Source organism: Talpa occidentalis, unplaced genomic scaffold (assembly GCF_014898055.3).
Source record: "Talpa occidentalis isolate TD23 unplaced genomic scaffold, MPIMG_talOcc4v2.1, whole genome shotgun sequence".
NCBI lineage: Eukaryota > Metazoa > Chordata > Mammalia > Eulipotyphla > Talpidae > Talpa > Talpa occidentalis.
This window is the reverse complement of record NW_026555331.1, coordinates 87,614,139-87,638,903: the sequence shown is the minus strand read 5'-3', so window position 1 is coordinate 87,638,903 and position 24,765 is coordinate 87,614,139. Positions and strand designations below refer to the sequence as shown.

Here is a 24,765-nt window from a genome sequence, read left to right as displayed (position 1 = left end):
TTCTGTGGGTTGCCCTTTCACTTTTTATTTTGCTGCCAAAAGTTTTTTAGTTTGATGTAGTCCCACTTGGTGATATGTCCTTTTGTTTCTTGTGCTTTTGTGTCATACCTAAAAAAATCATCACCGAGATCATTGTTAAAGAATTTCTTGGCACTGGGGCCTCCCCGGTGGCGCAGCGGTTGAGCGCTGGGTTGCGAGGCTGCCCGCTGCCTCTGCGGCGCCGGTTCGATTCCCGGCTGCTCCCCGGCCACCGGAGGAGGGTCCCACATGGCGTGCAGACCTCTCCTGCCGCCCGCTGCTCCCCTCAGCAGTGTACCTCGGTCCTTCTGCCTGCTCTGCTCCCCGCTCTGGCTCTGGTGAATTCTCTCACCCTCCCGCGCTTCTGACTGTACCCAGTGCATGTACGAACAAACAAATAAATAAATAAATAAATAAAAACATGCCTCTATAAAAAAAAAAAAAAAAAAAAAAAAAAAAAAAAAAGAATTTCTTGGCATAAAAACTTGACTTCTGGAAGTTTTATGGTATCAAGTCTTTAATTCATTTTGAGTTAACTTTTTAATATGAGGCAGTGGTCTAATTGTATTTTTCTGCATGTGGCTATCCAGTTCTCCCAGCATCTTTTGTTGAAGATACTACTCTTTCCTCATTGAGCAATCTTAGCACCTTATCAAATATTAGTTGACTGTAAATGCAGAGTTTATTCCTGCATGACTCGTCTGTCCTATTGATCTATGTGCCTAGTTCTTCTGTCCATTTTTTTTTTATTGAATATAATGGGCAAGTTAACAATTATAAGCATTAAAGCTTTTGACATGTTCTTCACTTAACAAATCCAGAATGAGGGTGTAAAATAAGAAAAGAGTTTCTAGATAAAATGAGAAATAGAATGATTGTAAAGGCTTGATGGATCTGTGAAAGAGGATGGATTTTCAGGGAACTGCAAATTAATTATCTACAATATTAGATAGAGTTGTGCAATAGCTATTCCATTGTGAAGAATTGAAAAGACACCTCATTTCCAGGAAGGCTCTCTCAGGGCCTTCCAGGAAGGAGGCAGTCCCACAGCCCAGAGAACCTCTCAGGACAGTGAGGCCTCCACAGCCTGTGAGAGAGAAAGTGGCATCTGAGGGGGTGAGTGAGAAGGAAACTGGAGTGAGGAAGGTCTTCCACATGTCCACTATGGGCAGATTCTGAATGTATAGGGCAACAACTTGGGTAAAATTAAGAATTGTTCTTACCTGTTTGTTTCATATTCTGTGTATATTCCCAATTGACTTGTAGGAGAGATGTCTGTGTCTTTCTAGTAATGGAGTGGACCTGTAACCTTTGCTCCATTAGAATCACTAGGTAGATCTATTTACCTATCTATACCGATGGAAAGACTCTGAAATTATGCACTGAACTGTCAACATTCTAGGGAACAGGACAGGGAAGAGTACAGAATTATTTCCCACCTCATTTCCTGCTATATTTTTCAGTGTTTTAAGGTTAAAACAAATAAATGAGGAAAAAATATTACCAATCTTTCTCTGATTCTACTTTCCTTAAGGAAAGCATTCAGAATGATAAAGACTTGGTTTTTACTCTTTCATTATTTTCATCCATCTTTAGGAAGAGTATGTCGCAATCATCATAAAAAGGCATCATGCTATGTTCTTAGGCTTCTCCTCAGGATCATGATGGGGAAAAAAGGTATACTTCAATTTAGGAGATGAAACTTAAGTGCATGGAAAGTAAACAATGTAATAAAGAGACATGTGCCGGCAGGTAGTAAATTTTTTGATGATCAGACTTGGAAATGAGATGATTGTTCTAGCAAGAGAGAGAAATCAGTAGAACCAGGAGAAAACTAGGCAGATCACCCAACATCACCCTGGGGAACAATGCACTAGTGACTTTTGAGTGTGTGGTATTAACAATGTTTGAAAATTAGCTGTGGGAGAGTAAAAGAATAAGAATGTATAAGTGGAAGGAGTAGAGTCTGAATCAGAGGTAAGTTAAGAACTTAGAGGGGAGCCTCCCTGGTGGCGCAAGGGGTTAAGATGCAACCTATAAACAGCTATCCACAGCCACTGCAGCATGAGTTCGATCCCTGGCCAGGAAGCTACCATCATGGTGCAGCAGACCTCTCCTGACTTGGCCGCTGCTCCCCTCAGCAGTGTATTTCAGTTGATCTGCCTGTTCTGTTCCCCACTCTGTCTCTGGTGAATCCTCTCACCCCCCACACACACCTCTGGCCTGTACCCCAGCTCTTGTATGCATAAATAAATGAATCTTTGAAAAAAAAAATAAAGAACTTAGAGGAAGTTCTTCTCTTCACAGTCTTTAGAACACTGGCAGAAATTGATGATTCAGCCCCTTTACTTACACATCATGTAACTGAGACCAGGAGAGATTCATATAGTCAGTCAGTCGGAGATCATGCAAGCAGCCTGTTGCAGAGTTTAGAATGGGATTCAGACCTCTGGACTTCCTACCATTCATAAAATTTACTTTCATTAAGTTAGCCCGCAGGTAGTAAATTTTGTGATGATCAGACTTGAAAGTGAGATGATTGCTTAAATGAGAGAGAGAAATTGAGAGAACCTTGGTTTGTTTCATCTCTCCATAAAAAATGATGTTCAAATATGTATCCTTTTTGGAATCTGCAACAGTGTTTGAGAGCATGTTCATGAAATCCAGCAGGAAGTCATATGTGATAAATCTAAGCTTTCCTAAAACCAAATTACTGAGAATGAAGCTAAACTTCAGAGATGGCCAGCTACCAAGAAAATTCCTCAGGTATGTCTCAAACGACCCATTCTGATAGTATTTGAACATTCCAGTGTCTCGGTTACCAACGGTGCTTGACCCTGCTTCTCCTGAGGTTTTTAGCCACAAATAGGCAGATTGTCAAGATGAAAGCAAACATTATCATAAGCCATTCTTAGTTGTTCAGGCAATGTTTTAAGCAGATTTAAATCAAATCCTCATCACTGGTTTTATTGACATAGATCTAGCATCTTTCAGTTCTTTTACTGAAACGTTTGAAAGTTGGTGACACTATCAAATCATATTTCCATTTCATGATCAAAACCTCTTGAGAGTTTAGAGAACATGCCTTGTTGTTATCGAATTAAATGGCTTAACAAAACGCTAATGGAAAATGCTGCATTGAATTACCTTTCTGAGAGTTCAGAAACAATGGTGAAAAAAATGACCTGCTTGTCAAATATTAAAAAGGGATTTTTTTTCTTCATTAATATTCCCTGGATCGGGCCTCCCCTGGTGGCACAGTGGTTGAGTGCTGCGTTGCGAAATTGCCCACAGCCTCTGCAGCGCCGGTTCTATCCCCGGCCACTGGGCGAGTGTCCCACATGGCGCGCAGACCTCTCCTGCCGTGCCCGCTGCTCCCCTCAGCAGTGTATTTCGTCAGTCTGCCTGTTCTGCTCCCTGCTCTGGCTCTGGTGAATTCTCTCACCCTCCTGTGCTTCTCACTGTACCCAGTGCTTATATAAATAAATAAATAAATCTTAAAAAAAAAATATTCCCTGGATCATAGTTTTAAAATTACTATTATATGGTTACATTATTTAGGGTCCAATCAGGAAATAGAACCCACTGAGTAATTTTAATAGGTAAAAGTTAATATAAAATATTATTAACTGTTAACAGTAATTAACAGAGGATTGGCTGATAGGGAATAAAAAGAACGTTACAGACTATGGAAAGAGCAGGTGTTGGTGTAGCCACTGCTCCCGGGCTGAGACATTGCATCCAAGGAAGGGACAGACTTGGAAGAGGTGCCACTGCGGCCTAAGACCTTATTGGAGAGAGTCCAGCCAAGGTTCACAGGATGGCAGCGAAGTTTCCTGAGACTGTGTTTGCTGAAAGTGTGTGGGAAAGTCATCCATGGATGTTGCCAGTGGGTGACTCTCGGCGCCAAGCCTCCTGGGGTGATGCTGAGAAAGGCTGCCCACAGAGAAATTCCATAGGCTGCTGGCGGCTGACTCCAGCTGGAGTGCCTGGTGTCGGAAATCCTTCCCATTGCAGGCACTGTTTCCAGGAGCGCTCCACTGCCAGGAAGACACAAATTCCTTTCTCCTCCAGTGTGCCTCTGAGGTTCTTAGGCCAACTGGCAAGGGAGAGATAATGTTAAGGCCTATATTGACGGAGGAGAAAATGAAGGCTGAAATCAGAGCTGAAAGGCAATGAATGGCTAACTAGCGTCATTGTTCAGTCAGGTTTTAAAAAATAGTTCTGTTTGTGAGATCCGTGTGTTTCAGTTTTAACTCAGTTAAAATCAAGCTCCTTACGGGCAAGAATTATGTCTTCTCTCATTAATAATATATCAAATAATCTATCATGCCCTCAGCTGGCTTCATCACTGCCATGTCGTGTAGAAAAAAAAATGTGGTGAAATGTCAAAGAGATGGAGCAGAGGAATCTGTTTTACTAATGATATTGCCCTTTTCATTCCTCTCCTGTGTCCAAGCCGAGGCTTTTTCCTGGCCTCTTCTCCAAGGCTTTCTCTGTTCTAGACGAAACAGGAATGCTGCATCTAATAGGTGGAGTAGGGAAGAATGAATGTGAACATTTGGCCCAGCAAATTTCTCCTCTTTGGAAGCCTGCCTGCCTTTCTGATTTGTAGACTTTTCAGCACCACACAGTGCATTCAGAAGGATGAGCTCTGCCCTCTGAGGGAGGCCTGGAGTAAGTGCCTTAGGGCAGAGGGTTTAGCTGTCCCACAGAGGAGCCACATTCAATTTGGTTTTCATCAGCAATAAAACAAATAAGTTCTCTACCTTATTCCCATGTCTATTTCTCAGTTAGCTCTGATTAATAAATGGTCTTTATCAATCTCTGTAAAGCTTTAAAATAAACAACTTCTTACTCTTGATCTTAGCCAAAAGGCTGAGAAGTGATAAACAACTTCTTAAACACAGAAACAGGCCTCTGAATTTCAGTCTGATTTTCCTTCTACAGAGATTCTAAATCACTCTCCCTAATTTCAACCCTCCTCTCCAGGGCAACTCTTTCCAAAATAGTGATGTATGTTTACTTTGCCCTCTGGGAGCCCTACATTCCCTCTTCCATTCTCTTCCTTCGAGTCTCCCCATCCCTCCCAAGTGCACCACACAAACACAGACACACATTCATTCTTTAACAAAACTCAACTCAGGAGGGTCTGAACGTCAGTCATTGTCACCTATGTCATCTCTGCTGGGGTGACAGACTTCAAATCTGAATTCTAATATTGGAATGTAAGGCTGTTGGTCAAATATACAGAATCAGACAGATGGACGGGGTCCTCTGGATTCTGCTCAATATACTTGAAACTGTCGCCCCAGACAGCAACTAAGCTGCCTGCCCCACTTCTCAGAGTTTCTTGTTGGGTGATCGTGCCACTGCTTTCAGAGATTTAGATTTGAATGTCTCTATTAACATATGTCCATATTCCAAAGCAATTTAAGTTTGACATACACGCCCCCAAAAAATGTGTATGGACTAAAATGGAAAATGAAACAGAGAGTTTCTGTCCTTGAGAATGTACCATCTGAAAGTCAAAATAATACAATTCCATGCAAAATTATCTTAGATAGAGTATGGCAAGGGTTTTGGTGAGTTATATGTCAGACAATATGGGGTTCACACGAGGAGAAAGCACATCTGCTTGGAGTCACCAGGAAGTGCTTCAAGGCAGAGTTAGCATTTGAGAAGACTTTGAAGGAAGGTGTAGACATGGTGCCCGATGTAGGCTGAGGTGACACTAAGGGGTTCTAATTGGCAGAACAGTGAATTCTCCTGATCTGCATCCAGGCTGTCAGAGCCCCCATTTATCTTAGAATCTTTAGAAGTGTGTAGTGATGCCTCCCCGTTGGCATGCTCAGGGAGTCAGACTTCAGAATGTTAAAGCTCTTGTCCAGTCCCAGGCAATACAGATCCAGTGCATGGCAGCTAACATGGGCAATATTCTCTGAGAAAGGCGAGGCAGAGAACAGACAGCAGGGCCTGGCTACTTTCAGTAGGTTGAAGTGTGAACTGTAGGGAAAAGGAGTGGAAAGTCAAGTTTGGAACAGATGGTGAAAGGCATTTAATACCTGACTAAAAAGCAATGACTTTATTCAGTTCACACTTTGGAGTCAAGGATTTGGGGCAGGAGAGTAGTTTTTTCTCCTCTCTCTCACCATCTTCCTCATCACTCCACAAGTAGAGAAATTGTATGATCAAACTTGTCCTTTTGTGGAGCATTCTTTGCAACTTTAGTCCCTCTTACTTGTTTTATCTTAATTGATTATTTCTCCCATTTATATTCAATTCCTACTCCCATTTCCTCCTCTCACATTGATAATGACTCCAATGTGCTTTTGGAAGCTTATGTGTCTGAAAAAATATATATAGTGAGAGAAGCATATATATAGTATTATATTGTGATGTACACATATCCCTGTTTAATGTGTTTGACTGAATAAGTTAAAATAGAGATATTTCTTTTGCACTATAGCATTGTATCAACACCACCACACTAATAAAGACATGGGAGTCATGGAGCAGGCTGTACAAAGCAGGATGTTGCTGAAGAGCAAGATCCTGGCCTTTTTATTGATAGAATAATCATACAGCATCAGTTACGTGGGGAAGGAGGACAAAGAGAAAAAGATGGGTGATACTAAAGAATATGCTAGGGCTTTGGGGGGACATGAATCTGCTGACCAGAGAATTCTTACCTGCTTGACAACCAAGTGTTGCAGTCGAAACCATATCCCAGCCATGGTTGTAATCTTATCAACAAGGCATTCCACTGATCAGCTTCTGGGGTGCCTTGTCATACATCTGTCATCGGCCCCCTGGGCATTCCTGGTCATAACTTGTGATGCATAGCTTCCCAGGGTGAACCAGCTTTCTGCTCTTGGTTGATTTGAAAGGCACTTTGTAAGGTTTGGTTCCTATGACTGATTGACCAGGCAGTTCTGACCCTGTATAGGAATGCAGAACTGCAGGTGGTAAAAATGGTGGCTGAACAGGCCGCTTAAGTCTAGCAGACCTACACTATAGAGCTTGTTCTCTTTCTTGATCTACATGAATGCTTTGCACTATAGAGATCAATCTTTTTGTTTTTACTCAAACTGTTTGTTACACTCATCTGCGTTGTTGCTCATTGTACATAGAGTTTATTACTTCTGACTGATGCAGGGCACACCCTCCTGCCTCTCCAGATCACTCTGAGCTGTTGCCCCAGTGATGGACAGCTCCAGTGCCTCCAAATCCCTGCCCCCTAAGCAAACACTATGATAAATATCCCTGCCCGTGTTCCTTACAACTAGGAGCGGGATGGGATGGAGTGGCCAAGGGTCTGTGCATTCAAGTTTTTCAGCCTCCAAAACAGGCTGTACCTGTTTAAATGTCCACCAGGGATACCTGAAGAGCCCTGTTTCTCCATGTTGAGTATTTTCAGAGCAGATAGCACTTTTAATCTTTTATTTTTTTTAAAGATTTATTTATTTATGCATACAAGAGCTGGGGTACAGGCCTGAGATGCAGGGGGTGAGAGGATTCACCAGAGACCGAGTGCGGAACAGAACAGGCAGACTGACTGAAATAACACTGCTGAGGGGAGCAGCGGGTGAGCCAGGAGAGGTCTGCTATGCCATGTGGGTTGCTCCCTGGCCGGCTAGGGATCGAACTAGTGCTGCAGAGGCTGTGGATCGCTTCATAGTGCAGTGCTTAACCCCTTGTGCCACCAGGGAGGCCCTATTAACCTTTTAAAGCAAAGCTGTAGACTTCCAGAAGACTTTCAGCTGCAATCATAGAACTATATTTCTGCAAATGGGGTCTTATTATTTTAGTCTATTTTTGATGATACAAACAGTGCCTCTTCTTTCTTGAGGAAGCAGCCCTCATTTGTACTTTTTTTTCTTTTGCTAATTTTTATAATAAAGAGACCCTCCCAAGGGGACACCATCATGATGTAGCAATTGCTAATTCTTTGGTACATCCAGGAGCCTTTAAATGGTTTATCCAGTCCCAAAACTTAGTGGCACCTTCCTCAGTTATTCTTTCCCATGGGCTTCTCCCCTCTAGTTATGGTTCTTGCCATCCCCATTCACCTTCCAGCTCCATCAGGCATGCAGTGAAGCATTCCCACGTGGTATTCTTGTTGGCAGGATTAGGCCCTGAGTTATTCATGGGAAAAAGTAAGCTCAGCCTGGAAACAGTAACTTCAATTCTTTCACTCTTGTGCCCTTTTAGATCTGACGTGCTTTCCCTCATTTTTCCCTGGGAAGGTGTCTTTATTGCAGAGATGCCCTTTTAGTCTTAGCCTCTGGACTGTAGCTCACTAAAGTTCTTTTGATGCTTTCTTCTCTTCTCTCCTCTTGCCCTTTATTTGAACATCATCTCATACTGCCCTGAAGCTACTCAGAAGCTTTAGGCCTCCTTGTGGAAATAAAGTTGTAAAGCCCTTTGAAGTCTGGAAAAAAGTTTTCTGTAAACTCTGGCAGGATTGTTCTTACCGGGTCCCTGCAGTAGCATTTCAGATAATGAATGTTCCAACTGACTTTTCACTGGTAACATGCATACTAATGGTTGCAGTAGGAAATTTCTTTGCCTTGTTCTGTGAACTTAAAAACCAGGTAAACTATTAAATAGAAATACAGAAGTAAACTTAGTTTTGAAATAAATAAGAGTTCCTAGAATCATAGGTTGATTTTCATTAACACCTGAACTATATTTCATAGAAATTATCAATTTCTATGACCCATACCTCCTCCTACAATATCAAACTTTCTCATCTATCTATACTTTTGGGTTTTTTTTAAGATTTTATTTATTTGTTTGTTTGTTTGTTTATTTATTTGTACAAGCACTGGGTACAGTCAAAAGCGCAGGAGGGTGAGAGAATTCACCAGAGCCAGAGCAGGGAGCAGAACAGGCAGAAGGACCTAAGTACACTGCTGAGGGGAGCAGCGGGTGGCAGGAGAGGTCTGCGCGCCATGCGGGACCCTCCTCTGGTGGCCGGGGAGCAGCCGGGGATTGAACCAGTGCTGCAGAGGCTGCGGGCAGCTTCGCAACCCAGAGCTCAACCACTGCGCCACCGGGGAGGCCCTCTATCTATACTTTTGGTTTCAAAAGAATGCTGTGGCTATTGTGTTTTTCTCCTAATAAAAATTACTCTTTTATGCTTGTAATAATTTAGCTGTGTGAAGGTATATGACAGAAAATTAGATGTATAGGGCCTCCCCTGTGGTGCAGCGGTTGAGCGCTGGGTTGCAAAGCTGCCTGCAGCCTCTGCAGCACCGGTTCAATCCCCGGCTGCAGGGTGAGGGTCCCACATGGTGCGCAGAACTCTCCTGCCACCCGCTGCTCCCCTCAGCAGTGTACTTGGTCCTTCTGTCTGTTCTGCGCCCCGCTCTGGCTCTGGTGAATTCTCTCACCCTCCCACATTTCTGACTGTACCCAGTGCTTGTATAAATAAATAAATTTAAAAAAAAAGAAAATTAGATGTATAAAAATAGATATATAAGCAAATTTATAATACACAACTACATATGTGTTCAATTTTTTATTGATATGTTTATTATTTTTTATTTTTAACATCAGTGTTCATTTTTAAACAATATTTGCTTCCCCTCACCCCCTCAGGTGTAGTCCCCATAGAGTTTCCTTCACCAATGCACCTGTGCTCAATAACCTCGGTGCCCTGTGCTCCTCCCTCCTCCTGCCCCGCAGTATGTCTCTGATTTATAATTGTCCATTTTTGCTTTGTTATGTTTTGTGCTGTTTTTTTTTTACACTGATGTCTTATTTGGTTCCCCTATATTCCTGCTATAAGTGAAACCATCTGATATTTTTCTTTTTCCTTCTGGCTTATTTCGCTGAACATAATTCCTTCTAGCTCCATCCACATTGCTGCAAATGGCATGAGTTTATCTTTTTTGATTGCTGAATAATATTCCATTGTGTGTATGTGCCACATCTTCTTGATCCAGTCATCTATTTTTGGGCATTTGGGTTGTTTCCAGGTTTTACCTATTGTGAATAGTGCTGCAATAAACATAGGAGTACAGGTGTTCTTTTGAATCAATGTTTTTATGTCCTTTGGGTAGATCCCTAGGAGTGTAATTGCCGGGTAACTCCATTTTTAGCAGGTTGAGGAATCTCCAGACAGCTTTCCATAGTGGTTGGACCAGTTTGCACTCCCACCAGCAATGTAGGAGAGTTCCTTTTTCACCACATCCTCGCCAACATTTGTTGTTGCTTGTTTTTTGATATGTGCCATTCTTACTGGTGTAGGGTAGTATCTCAATGTGGTTTTAATTTGCATTTCCCTGATTATCAGGGATATTGAACATTTTTTCATATGCCTGTTGGCCATTTGCATTTCCTCTTTGGAGAAATGTTTTTTAAGTTCTTCTGCCCATTTCTTGACTGGATTGTTTATTTTGTTTTTGTTGAGTCATGTGAGTTCTTTGTATATCTTTGTGATCAGTCTCTTATCAGTTGAATAAAGTGCAAAGATTTTTTTCCTAATCAGTGGGGTGTCTCTCTGTTTTGGTTAATGTCTCTTTGGCTGTACAGAATCTTTTCAGTTTGATGTAATCCCAGCTGTATATTGTTTTCCTTGACTTTCTTTGCTTTGGGTGATGAGTCTTTAAAGATGTTAATGCAATGTATGCCTTGTAGTGTTTTACCTATATTTTCTTCTATATATTTTATGGTTTCAGGTCTTATGTCCAGTTCTTTTATCCATTTTGAGTTGATTTTTGTGCATAGTGAGAGGTAGTAGTCTAGTTTCATTTTTTTGCATATGGTGGTCCAGTTTTCCCAGTAGCATTTATTGAACAAACTGTCCATGTTCCATTTCATGTTCTTTTCTTCTTTGTCAAAGATCAGTTGTCCATATAAGTGTGGTTTTCTTTCTGTGCGCTCTATTCGGTTCCAATACCAAACTGTTTTAATTATTATGGCTTTGTAGTATAGCTTGAAGTTTGGAAGTGTGATACCTCCTTTCTCCTTTGTTTTCATCAGTAGGGCTTTGGCTGTTCATGGTTTTTGTGGTTCTATACGAATTTCACCAGTATTTGTTCTATTTCTTTGGAGAATGTTCATTGAGATTTTTATTGGAATAGTGTTGAATCTGTGTATTGCTTTTGGTAAGATGGACATTTTAATGTTAATTCTTCCGATCCATGAGCTGGGGCTGTCTTCCCATTTCTTTGTGTCTTCTTCTATTTCTTTTAACAGTGTTTTATAATTTTCTTTGTATAGGTCTTTCACCTCTTTTGTTAGGTTTATTCCCAAGTATTTGATTTTTTTTTTGTTCCAATTATAAAAGGGATGGTTTTCTTGATTTCTTCTTCTTCAGACTGATTGTTTATAGGAAGGCTACTGATTTTTGTGTGTTGATTTTGTATCCTGCTACTTTACTCAACTGGTTGATTATTTTGAGTAGTTTTTCTGTGGAGTTTTTAGGGTTCTCTATGTATATTATCATATCATCTGCAAATACTGATAGTTTTACTACTTCTTTCCCTATCTGGATTCCTTGTATGTCTTTCTCTTGTCTTATTGCCCTGGCTAGGACCTCCAGTATTATATTGAAGAGCACTGGTGAGAGAGGACATCTTTGTCTTGTTCCTGATCTTAAAGGAAAGGCCTTCAGCTTTTCACTATTGAGAATAATATTGGCCATGGGTTTGTCGTATGTGGCTTTTATCATGTTAAGATATGTTCCTTCTAGCCGGAGAATTTCAAGGGCCTTCATCATAAATGGATAGACATAAATTTTCTTAATTGAAATCCTGTTTCCATCATTTAGCAATTGTGTAACTTTGGGTAAGTTACTTAGCTGCTATGAACTTCAGTCCTCCATTTACAAAGAAAGGCTATAATCATTCCCAGCACAGGGTTTTCGTGAAGAGTAAATGATATAATATGCTGTGTATAATACAGCACCTGCCACCCTTCATCAGGCTCCTGTTTTCTCATCTTAAAATGCAGAAGGTGGGAGTTCATTTAATTGCTATCTCTTTGAAAATATGTAATGTAGATTTTCTCTGCCAGTCTTCCTGCCTTAGGTTTATTTAAATCTGTTTTAATTACTGAGAATATTTAGTTCTTTTTGTCTGACCCCGCATTAGTTTCATCACATTACCAGCTCCCTGCAGTGCAGGAGGCTTAGCACTTACTAATTAACCCACCTAACACCAAGCATGCTCCTGTAGCTGTGCTTCCTCTAGAATCATCTGTTACACCTTTGAGTATAGCTTCTGGCTCCTGAGGCAAAGAGAGATGGTACAGGAGCCAATTTCCAGTTTTCTCTAAAACAAAAGGACAATTAAAAATGAACTCTCAACTTGTACAAATCCCAAACACACGCATGGGAAAGTTGATGGCCTTATCTAAAGAGGTAGAAAATCAGGGTTAATTATTGACAAGAGGTGAACAAGAAACATCTTAAATACTAACCGTGAGTGCTTTAGTTTGTCAAGGGAGAAAAGAATGAAAGTCAAATAAGCCTAAGAAAAGTACAGCAAAAATTACAGGAACTTTGCAGTATATTAATGATATTTGCATTTGTATATCAACTGCTATTTCCTTTTTAAAAATACCATATGCATGTGAATAATCCAGACTTGGAGACTGATCCCCAAAATGTGCATGCCTAAGCAGAGTTTATTGGAATGCCAATAATCACCAGCCTTGTTTCTACTTTGCAGTTCAGGGTAAATGCTTCCATCACAGAGTAAGACCAGCACCTTGTAGGAGTCCATGTAGCAAAAGGAGAAGAGAATAGGCTTGGTGTTAGGGCTGGTTCTGAAATATAACTCAATGACTTACCGTCTTGGAGACACAGGGCAAATTTACACTTCTTTCCTATAAAATATCCGCAGATACTTCATCTATAAAATCTCATAACAATTACTTTAAAATATTACTGCAAGATTTGTGTACTATAAAGAATTTAACCTTGCCCCAAAAAGGGGGGGGGGGGCGGGCAGAGTGGCCTCCCACATAAGTGTTTGTACTTACCGGGAACCTTCAGTATCTATAGATAGTCTAATAATGTGATATGGGATCAGAACTTCAAGTCACACAGTGGTAGCTTGGCCCCCCAAGAAGGTAAAGGATATTTGTTGTCAGTCATGTAGATCTCTAACAATGTCCGTGTGGACAATAAAACCTTTGCAAACCAATGCTCAGGTGAACTTCCCTGGTTGGCATTACTTCATGTGCATTGTCACACAGGGTTGCCAAAACTCCAGGAGAGGGCAACTGGAAGCAGTTTTGAACTTGACTGGCCTCTGCTCCATGCATCTCTTCCCTTGACTCCCTTCAATCTGTCTCCTCTTGCTGTAATAACCTAACTGAGAGCATAACAGATTTCAATAAGCTTCTTGACTCCTTTAGTGAATTATCAACTCTGAGAGTGGTATTGGGGACCTCCAAACTATGTAAGAAGTGAATATAATTTTGTGGAATATTCTCTAGTTTTGCAAATTGTTGGCAGCTTTTCAGTAAATCTAAAATTATTACAAATCAAAATTTATTTGAAAATAAAATATAACAACAAACAGAATCCACTAGAATCTTTTTCAACTTGATAAATAGAAAGGAGAACTTAACATAGGATAATAGGTGTAGAATTCTTTTTATAACATTTAAAAATTTTTCTAAAGTATAATTAACATATAATATTAGTTTCAGGTATACAACATAGTAGCTCAATATTTGTGTATATTGTGAGATGATCACCACAATAAATCAAGTTAACATTTATCTCCATATAGTTACAATTTTTTTTCTTCAGATGAGGATTCTTAAGATCTACTCTTTTAGCAATTTTCATATATACAGTATGGTATTAACTATTGTCACCATGCTATACATTATAGTTCTATAACATTTGTAACTGGAAAAGTAACTGTTTGACCTCCCTAATCCATTTTACCCATCTTATCCTCCCTTCTCTGATAATCACTAGTCAGCTCTCTGTATCAGTGAGTTTGGTTTTTTTGTGTAGATTCTATATTTGTGAGCTCATAGGGTATTTGTCTTTCTCCATCTGACATTTTACATTTAACATAATGCCTGCAAGGTCTATCTGTGTTGTTGCAAATGGCAAGATTTCATTCTTTTTAACAGCTAAATAGTATTTTATTGTGTGTGGTATGTGGAACATATATGCACACACACATACTCTTCGTTAATCCATTGTTGGACAGTTATGTTATTCCTTTATCTTGGCTATTTTAGATAATGCTGCTATAAATTGGGGTGCATATATTTTTTAATTAATATTCTTGTTTTCTCCAGATAAATACCCAGAAATGAATTGCTGGGCCATATGCTAGTTCTATTTTTAATTTTTTGAGGCACCTCCTTACTGTTTTCTGTACTGGTTACACCAATTTACATTCCCACCAACAGTATACAAGAGTTCCAATTTCTCCACATTGTCACCAATATTTGCAATATCGTGTCTTTTGACACCAATCATGTCAACGTGTGTGAGGTGATATATCATTGTGCTTTTGATTTGCATTTCCCTGTTTATTAGTGATGTGGATTATCTTTTTCATGTATCTGTTGACATCTGTGTATCTTACTTGGAAAAATGTCTTCAGATCCTCTGCCCATTTTTCAATCAGGTTGTTTGCATTTTTTCGCTGTAGAGTTGTATGAAATCTTTATATATGTTGGATATAAGTATATATAAGCAGTTATAAGTAGATAAAAGAAGATAGATGATTTGCAAATATGTTCTCCATTTCACAGATTGCCTTTTCGTTTTGTTCTCTTAGCTGTACATGGGCTTTTATTTTTATTTATTTGAAAGATTTATTTATACAAGCACTGGGTACAGTCAGGGGCATGGGGGATGGGTGGGGGTGGAGAATTCACCAGAGCCAGAGCGGGGAGCAGAACAGGCAGACTGAAGTACACTGCTGAGGGGAGCAGCGGGCGGCAGGAGAGATCTGCACGCCATGTGGGACCCTCCTTCGGTGGCCGGGGAGCATCTGGGGATCGAACCGGTGCTGCAGAGGCTGCGGGCAGCTTCGCAACCCGGCGCTAACTGCTGAGCCACCAGGGAGGCCCCTACATAGGCTTTTAGTTTGATTTGTTAGTCCCACTTGTTTGGTTGTTTTTGGTTTTTGCTTTTGTTGATTTTGCTTTGAAAGTTAAAAACAAAAACTTAAGACCATTGTCAGGGAGCTTATAGCCTATTTCTTGTTTTAGGAGTTTCATGGTTTTTGGTCTTTCATGCAATAGTTTAATCCATTTTGAGTTAATTTTCATATGTGGCTTAAATAGTAGTTTCATTCTTTTACGTGTAAGTGTCCAGGTTTCCTAGCACCATTTACTGAAAGGGAAACTATCGTTTCCCCCATTGTATCCTTCCTCCTTTATTGCAAATTAATTGACCATGTAGAGTATTATTTCTGAAATATCGATTCTGTTCCATTGATCTATTACCTGTTTTTACATCAGTACCATACTATTTTGATTAACGTAACAATGTAATATAGGTTGAAATCAATTAATGTAGATAAAGGAATAAGACTAAGGAACAAAAACCTAATATCACAACATCAGATTTCACAAACACCAAATTGAACTTACCTTGTAGCGCCAGCACCTGGGCTGCTTCTTCCTCAGAAACTCAATTTTGCAAACACTGGAAAATCAGCACTACATGTTAACTGCACCAGCAAAATGAGAGCCCCAGAATGGGATGCCCCATTTAGCATCTCAATCAAAATACCCTCACTGAAAGGAAAGTTTGGAACTTGAGTTCTGATATCTGGGAAAGGCTTACTAAAGTTGTGAAAGGAAAGCATAACCAAATGAATTATAGAATAAATATACCAAAGAGAAAAAAGATATTGCAACTCTAACTTAATCATTCATGATAAGAAAGAGCTTAGCTCCATGGGGAGGCAGAAATGGCAATTACCAATGGAAAGCAATAAAAGTTTTCATTAGTTTAACATCTCTTATGTATTAAACACTATATATCCACTATCTCTAAATCTCCTAACAGTACTGTATGGCAAGTAATATTCTCCTCATGTTATAAATGACAAAAGAGGACTCAGAGAGGTAAACATGACCAATATCACCAGCAGCAGATCCCTCTGTCTCACTGACACTTGACCCTCTCCATGCAGCTGCTCCCGGAATGCCACCAAAAGCCACCTCAAATTAGGTTAACATTTCTGCACACATAATGTAGTAAGATATATTTAAAGTTTAATTATATATGTTCAGCTTAACATGAAGAATGATTTTGTATTTTTCAAACTCAATTCCACGTCACATCTGTAGCATTCTGAAATCCGCATCAGTGCACGTATCGTAGGCAATGTGGTAGTAAAAATGTCTAAGTCCAGCAAAATGCTAGTGAGCAAGAGACCAAGAAAAGTGGCTGTCCAGAGATGGTTACAGAGTGGGGTGACTTTAGGAAAGGAAGTGTGGCTTCAGGAACATTATGCAGTTCTTCCCCTCAGGATAGAAAGATGAGGTCAGGCTGTAACCCCACAGTTTACCTCCTCATCTGGAGGAGTCTGCTGGAACCCTGGTGATGAGACACGATGAAAAGAACCCTGCACATTTTTAAGACTTTCAACAAATTTATCATTAGGACATCATGTACTTTTTGAAACATTTAATTTTTAATTTAATTTAAAATATAATAACTGGATGCCTCTTTGGTTAGCATTTGAAGGATCGCTCTTTCATCCTAGAATTGACATGGTTTTCCACTTTCTCATATTTTTGTTTGCAAACCCTCTGAAATTCTGATTTCCTCTGTTGAACATTGTTCTTCTTGACTTGTTACCCAGATGGACCCTATACTGTAATCACACAGGATCGTGTTGAAAAGTATGAACATCTACTGGGCCTCCCCGGTGGCGCAGCGGTTGAACACTGGGTTGCGAAGCTGCCTGCAGCCTCCGCAGCGCCGGTTCGATCCCCGGCTGCTGGGCGAGGGTCCCACACGGCGCAACAGACCTCTCCTGCCGCCCGATGTTCCCCTCAGCAGTGTACTTCGTCAGTCTGCCTGTTCTGTTCCCCGCTCTGGCTCTGGTGAATTCTCTCACCCTCCCGTGCTTCTGACTGTGCCCAGGGCTTGTATAAATAAATAAATCTTTCAAAAAAAAAAAAAGAAAGGAAAGAAAAGTATGGACATCTAAATGATTTGTAAAAGGTATTTTTCTCATTGTTTTGAAATTATTTCTAAGCTTCTAAAAGCATAGTTACAGCAGCCTGAAGCATGTCTTCATCACTCATAGTATCCCCTATATTCTTTTTTTTTAAAGATTTATTTATTTTTACATACAAGAGCTATGTTGTAGGCCAGAGGTGTGGGGGGTGAGAGGATTCACCAGAGAAAGAGTGGGGAGCAGAGTATGCAGATCTACTGAAATACACTGCTGAGGGGAGCAGCGGGTGAGACAGGAGAGGTCTGCTGCGCCATGTGGGTCACCTCCCTGGCCGGGGATCGAACTCGTGCCGCAGTAGCTGGGGATTACTTGATAGTGATGATGCTTAATCCCTTGGGCCACCAGGGAGTCCCCTCCCCTAGATTCTTGCCTAGATTCTCCCCTAGATTCAGGACAGATGTGAAATCTGTCCTGGTAGGTTCTGTTGCTGCTGCTTTCAAAATAGGCTTCTCTTCTCTTCCACAACTTCCCTGAAGTAAGATGTGCATGATATTTGTGTTGACATGTTTTTCTGAAATTATCTTGCATGCTGAGTTGAATGGCCCTGCAGAAATCTGCTTCTTTATCTTCCTTGTCAATTTCTTGGTGACTTAGTGCCAGGGCCCTCTGCAATCTTCCTCTTCCTTGTCTAACATTACTGGCCCATCATTTGTTTCTGAGATTTGTTCCAGATCTCGTTTAGGACTCACTATTCTTTCAGTTGTGCTAACTCTTCTCCAGTAAGTTTAGTAACTGCATTCACTGGACCCTGAAAATTTGCATGAGTTGGTGAATTTCACAATTGGACAGATCACCCTTAACAAAAAAATGTAGAGTAACCTTTGGGTTGTAACTGAGCCAAGAAAAGTGCAAGTTATCTAGCTGAGATTGATTCTGGACCCATCAAGGGAGAATTCCCATTAAACCATTGTTTTTCCTAATTTACTATAAGCCAGTGTTCATTGTAATTGTATATAAATGGTCTTTCATTTATAGGATCAATCCTGAGCCTCTGATACTTGAGACTGTTGAACAGGATTAGTTCTAAACCGAAAACTTTCAAGACCTTGCTAATAACTTGAACAGAGAGGGGGGAAAAAAAACCAAAACATCCATATTTCCTGAAGGCTTCTATAAAAACATGAATTAGTCTTCAGAAGTAACTCCCCCTTCTGCTTTTCTCATTCGCTCTTATTCATCTGGCCGATGTGCAATTGAAGTTAATTCCACAGGGTGAATATATTCTCCTTGAACTACATTATTCAGACAATGTTGAGCACAAAGAGAGCCAGCCTTCTTGTTTCTCATGGAAGATGGACTCCATATTTGTTTCGACATTGTATACGTTTACCTTGTGAAGTGCCATTAACTTTTCTGCCACAAAAAAGACATATTTCTATGTTTTAGCTAAAATATTATTTATGGCAGATTATAAGTTTCCAAATGGAAATTCACATATGGGAGAATATGAAGGTGGCAAGATAATTCATTTGTCTAACTTGGCACCTTTAAATTTCTCTTTTTAATCATCCAAGAATATTTTAATGATGTGGACGTACTTTTGCATAACGTGTGTGATATAAATGGTTCTGTTCCCATGAACAATGCTTTCTTTAGTGTCAGAATGAAAGCATATCAGAGTGATATATTTTAACATGCAAATTGGACCATGTGACTCCTCTGCTTAAATCCCTTCAATGACTTTGCCTTGCCTTTGCTTTTAGAACAGTCCAAACCTTTCTAAAATGGTAGGGGGGAAGGGAAGATTCATTTGCCTTTGTTATGTATTTTCACCTTGGCTTAATAAGCCTGAATGAATTTACCTATTCAACTCTGTGGCAGTATCACTTATAACAAACTTCCTGGAAATATAGTTTAATGTAGTTCAAAGAAATACTCCTGTCTTACCTGCCACGTGTCAAGTCTATAGTTGATGATGGGAATATAAATTTATATAAAACGTGACCAACCATGCAGTCTATGGGAGAGACATAGATAAATTAATAGTTACTGAACAGTGAGATACATGCTGCAAAAGTACATTCAAGATCGAGAGGTGGAACAAAGTCAGAATAGCTGTTATGAAATGGACAGCCAGGGAAATAGACGGCACAGAAAATAACTGATTTGCTTTGAGGGATGAAGTCAACCAAGCAGGGAAAAAAGTCTAAGGAGAGAAGCTGATAGTTAAAGGGCTCAAGAGTGTGAAACAACAGTATAAGGATTTTGTCACGTTGGGCCATAAAGCACCTAGGAGATAAGAGGGGGTAGACTATAGTGGGATTAGAGCATGAAAAACCCGAATGTCCTGCTAAGAGTTGATGGTCTTTGATTGCCGGTCTTCAAGCTAATGGCTTTCAATAATTTTTCAGTCTATAGCAGAGATCTGAATGGAAAACATAACAGCAATATATCTGTCTATAAAGTATAGGAAGATATATGATATTATGTAGGTAAACACATACATGTAAAATGAGTATTTATATTCTGATAGTAATAAGATGAAGTACCACAACTATTCAAAACTGTAGTTGGAAACAACTCGCTTGATGCTATTTCTAGTATACTGGTTGGTCTGTAGCCCCTCAGGCTATTTGGGCGATCACCATCAGATGATTCCCTCACATCCCAGTGTCGTCCTCTTGTCTCTCTGAGGACTTTTTCAGGTGGCAAAAATAGATGCTTCCACCTGCTCAAGGGACAGGCCAAAAGTGTCCAGGAAACCCAGAGGCATTTCTTAACAATATGGGGAGGTTCTGCTTCCTCAGCCTTCTCCCGTTTTTATCTATACCTTCTTTGGGAAGGCCCAATGGACAGGGTCTCCTTGCTCATAGCAGGAGCCCCTCACCGGTGAGCACCTTAATGGCTCTCTTTGCTTCTCCATCTCACCTCTCCCCCCTCCATGCTCACTCCAGTCACCTCCCAAATGAATCCTTATCTCAAACTCTAAAATGTCCATCTATTTTATGTATTTTGGAAAAGACGGGGAAAAAACTGTAAGCCTCATTTCATGTTCAAGAGAACTGAAGTCTTCCCTTTTACATACATCACAAGATGATGGAAGTCTGTAAGAGCTAACAACCCCATCTTGCAGGAACTATAGTAGAACTTCCAGAGCATAACAGGTCACCTATCAGCACTGTGTAGAACAGTGCTCCTTGGGTAGAATTGTTGACTGTTCTCACTCTCAAGTTCTCTTCCACACTCTGGGGATAAGTGTCCTGCAGTTCCATAAAACACATGACCTTTCCTTTGTCCTGACTTGATCACAGTAAACTCTCCCCCAATCGACACTGAATTCCATGCCCTCTCAGCTCCATATATCTTTGAAAGGCCTTATCATAAAGTCTTAGTTGGCTAAGTCTGTAGTTATCTGGCTCCCCTCATGGTATTCTGCCAAAACTCCAGAATGCCTGCTCCAGCTGGTACCTCCCAATGGTTCTGGTTCCAAAAAGGATACCTGATGCATGTTAATTTCAAGACCTCCTTGTTACCCATTGGCACCTGCCATCTTTTTTCTCAGAGGCCCCAGCTTAGCCTGGCAGTACTTTCTACCATTGCTGTGATGCCTGTGGCAAGCTATCCCCACCATCACTCCTACCCAGAGCAAGACAGCCAATGACCAAATGTCAAGGTTGCTGATGGCGGCCCTGGGTTTACCATCTGACAGAGTCATCAACACCCTTGCTGCTATAACATCTTAGGTTTTCAACCTTTCAACATTCTTTTCACTATATCCCCATGCTGTCCTCCAAAATTAACCTCCTTTTCTCCTGTTATTGATTAAAGTTATTAGAATGCAAACTGCTAATGACTTGGTTACATTGTTCAGGAAACTTGTTTCACATAAAATTACAGCGATATTTATAATTCTAACATCTGGATCAGACCTGTGTAGAAAGGAAATGCTGTTTCAGTCTAATGGCAATTAAAAAGCCTTTAATTAATTTCCACTCATTTAACGAGTGTTAGAAAGAGAGCTCTGGCTGAGTAGTACTTTCATGGCACTTGAGAGATTAATGTATTTCCTGCTAGAGTTCTTTCACCTCTTTTTTTTCTTTTCCTTTTTTTTTGGGGGGGGGGAGACCATATGCCTTTATATTAACATTTTGTTTCCCTTTTTGTCCACTAAAACATGTTCATTTTAGTAAGAAAAATATACTTTTATGTAAGATAGTAACTTAAGCATATAATATACAATGCCCCCCCATTTAAATATCATGACAATCTTTTTTCCCATTCATTTTCTATTTTTAATATTTTTTTCATTTTTTACATCATTGTTCATGTTTAAACAATATTTGCTTCCCCCACCCCCTCAGGTGTAGTCCCCATAGAATTTCCTTCACCAGTGCACCCGTGCACCATCACCTCCCTCCCTCCCTCTGATCCCTCTCCCTCCTCCTCCCCTGCAGGATGTCTCTGATTTATAATTGTCCATTTTTGCTTTGTTGTGTGTTGTACTGTTATTTTTTTTTTACACTGGTGTCTTATTTGGTTCCCCTATATTCCTGCTATAAGTGAAACCATCCGATATTTTTCTTTTTCCTTCTGGCTGATTTCACTGAGCATAATTCCTTCTAGCTCCATCCACATTGCTGCAAATGGCATGAGTTTATCTTTCTTGATTGCTGAATAATATTCCATTGTGTATATATGCCACATCTTCCTGATCCAGTCACCTCTTTTTTCCTTCTGTTTAATTCTAGCTGATCTTCACAAAACTGCCTGAGATCTTAATCTAAATCAGAATTCACCTATAAAAGCAGTAGAAGGTGCAGGGGGTACCCTTTGTATGATTTTCCCCAAGATCCTTTACTATTATGGATTACCAGACAGATAGTGTGTCCCCAAAAAAGAGATGCTGATGTCCTAACCACTAGTACTTCAGACTTTAATCATTTTGGAACAGAATTGGTGCAGATGTAACAGGTTAAAATGAGGCCATGTTGAAGTAGGGTAGACGGTTAATCCAAAATGATTAATGTCCTTATAAGAAGAGAAAAATTTGGATACAGAAGAAAGGTGGTCACATGAAAACTGAAGCAGAAATATGAGTTTTACTGTCATAACCCAAGGAACACCTGTGCCTACCAGAAACTGGAAGAGGCAAGAATGGATTCTACCCTAAAGACTTTGGGGAAAGCGTCGCCCTCCTAAACACCTTGACTTCCAGCCTCCAGAACTGTGAAAGGATCAGTTTCTGTTGTTTTTAAGTCACTCAGTCTATGGTACCTTGTCACAGCAGCCCCAGCAAATGAATACACCATCTAAGGACTAGCTCTGACACTAACTCACTTAGCCATCAACCACTGTTATCTCTCAAGGCTGAGTTCTAGCAACAAAGAGATGCATGCCCCCATCCCTGCTTTCCAAGAATGCACAGTCCCAGGGGAGTAATGTCAAGGGAGGCAGGTACACCAGCAACCAGCACTACTCAGAGGGCCACAGGGCATAAGGCAGAGGTAAGTACTAAGCACAGTGAAAGCAGACATAGAAAGTACACCTCAGGTAATTAGGGGAGGCTTCATAGAGAAGGTCACTTTTAGGCTGGTTCTAGGAATAAGTCAGACTTACCCAAATGGGAGAAACAAGAAGTTTGGTGATAGAAAGAAGAGCATCAGAAAAGGATGCCCACCATACTATTTTATTGGCATAGCCAGTTGAATCATCCACATTCAAATCCACAGGAGTGATCTGTCCATTAAAACAAATCATGTTGCTTCTGACTCCTGGCATTGTGGTCCAGACAGATTATTCTATTGCTTTACCAAGAACTCAGTAAAACACCTTTAAAAACACGACTTTAAAATGCAGCTTTTATTATTCATGTACAGGAAAGCCAAAAGATCAGGAGAGGGTTGCAAATGAATACAATTTGTTGCATTTCCCAAGAGGAAGGCCACAACCCACCTTGTGGGGAAGCAGTGGGTGGGGTCTGTCAAGAGGTAGCAGGAACAGGAGAGAAACAAGGATCTTTATTGTGGTTTTTGGGGGATGGAACAAGTAGGGCAAGGTAAGCAGATTTAGGATGGCCTGGTTTGAATAATTTCAGTCACCCAGCAGTGTGGGGTGAGTAGCCTGATGTCCTGAGTAGCCTGATGCCTGGCACTGGATTGATTAGAGCAGGTGAATTGTGGTATGAGTGTGAGAGCAAGGCAGAAGCTATATGGGGGTGCGTGTGCTTTGGATTTAGTTTGCACAGAAAAGCCATGCTCCTGGATTCACTCAGTTTACCGTCCATAGAATAGGCTAGTCCTGAAAGGGGCAGACTTTCCAGGGTCAGTAAGGCCTCAAGATGTGAAAGCCTCTGAAAATCAGGGGGGAAAGGGAATGGTAGATACAGACATCTTTCTTATAGATGAGTATATTTTAAAGGAGGTGCAAGTCTACTTCCTAAGCTGCCCACCTGAGAGAAATTACTTTAGCATTAAACATCTAGAAATAGTAGGATCTAAAACAGACACCAGTGCCAGGTAACAGGTTCTGAGCTGAGGCATTTTGACACTTTTGTTGTGAATACGACTGGAAGGGGACCCTGGCCTGTCTGTCTGTGTGAAAGGAATGTCAGGTTGAGGAGCTGATTAGCAGCGAATCATTTGGACTAAATGAGAGCTAAATGAGTTCATTTATGTGGTGTCAATCTGTAGCGATTGATTCATTTGGTTTTAGTGCAGCACTCGAAGAGAACAATGCCAATTATTTCCACAAATAGAAAAGGAACAATCCAGTTACCTGAGGACTGACTTTTGCCTGCTTATTCTTTTAAGGAATATTCCACTCCATTCCTCCCCATCTTCTTTCTTTCCTTGGGGGGAAAAAACCTATCTTGGAAATTAAAAAAGCAAAACTCTTAACATAAGAATTTCAAAATCTTCTTAGGCTTTTGCTACCACTGGCATTACTAGGAATAACCATCCTTAACAGTCACTGACTACATTTTATTTGCCAACCACCAGACTAATCAGTTTTCATCATTACCTCATTTCATCTTCCTAAAAACCCTATGAGATAGGTATTCCCTTGTGTTAGAAATAAGAAAACTGGTGCTTAGAGGCATTTAAGGCATTTCCCACAGGGACACAGAATGCATATGACCGAGAGGACCCAAAAGCAAGTTCATCTGATAGCGTAACCTGGTTTCTGACTACTCCACTAGAGCTTCTTAAACTTAACTTTCATGAGACCACCCGAGGACTTCGTTTAAATGCAGATTCTGATTCAGCATCTCTCTGTAGGGGTAGAGCTTCTGCATGTCTGTCAAGCTCAGATGAGGCGGGCTGAGCTGGTCAAGGACCAACCTTCAACTAGCAAGGCTATGTAGGCCATCTCTCCTGCATTATGATCTATCCTTTCAGGAAAGTAAGAATTCTTCAAATGCTAAAAGTCCAAATGAATGGTAAAATTGTTGGTTCAATTTTAAGGCTTCAGATAGCTTCTATTGTCACCTAAAATGAAAGTAAAAATTTTAAAACTCAGTGAATTGCAATGATTTTCTAGAAGCAAAACTCTGTTTTCTTTTTTTTTTTTTAAGATTTAATTTTATTTATTTATTTATACAAGCACTGGGCACAGT

The 24,765-nt window shown here is 40.4% G+C and overlaps 1 pseudogene; it reads right to left on the bottom strand.

Annotated features, from left to right (window-relative positions):
• Window positions 1-3,806: 3,806 nt before the first annotated feature.
• LOC119250091 (ataxin-3-like) lies at window positions 3,807-18,513 on the bottom strand (annotated as a pseudogene).
• Between the last annotated feature and the right edge of the window lie 6,252 nt (window positions 18,514-24,765).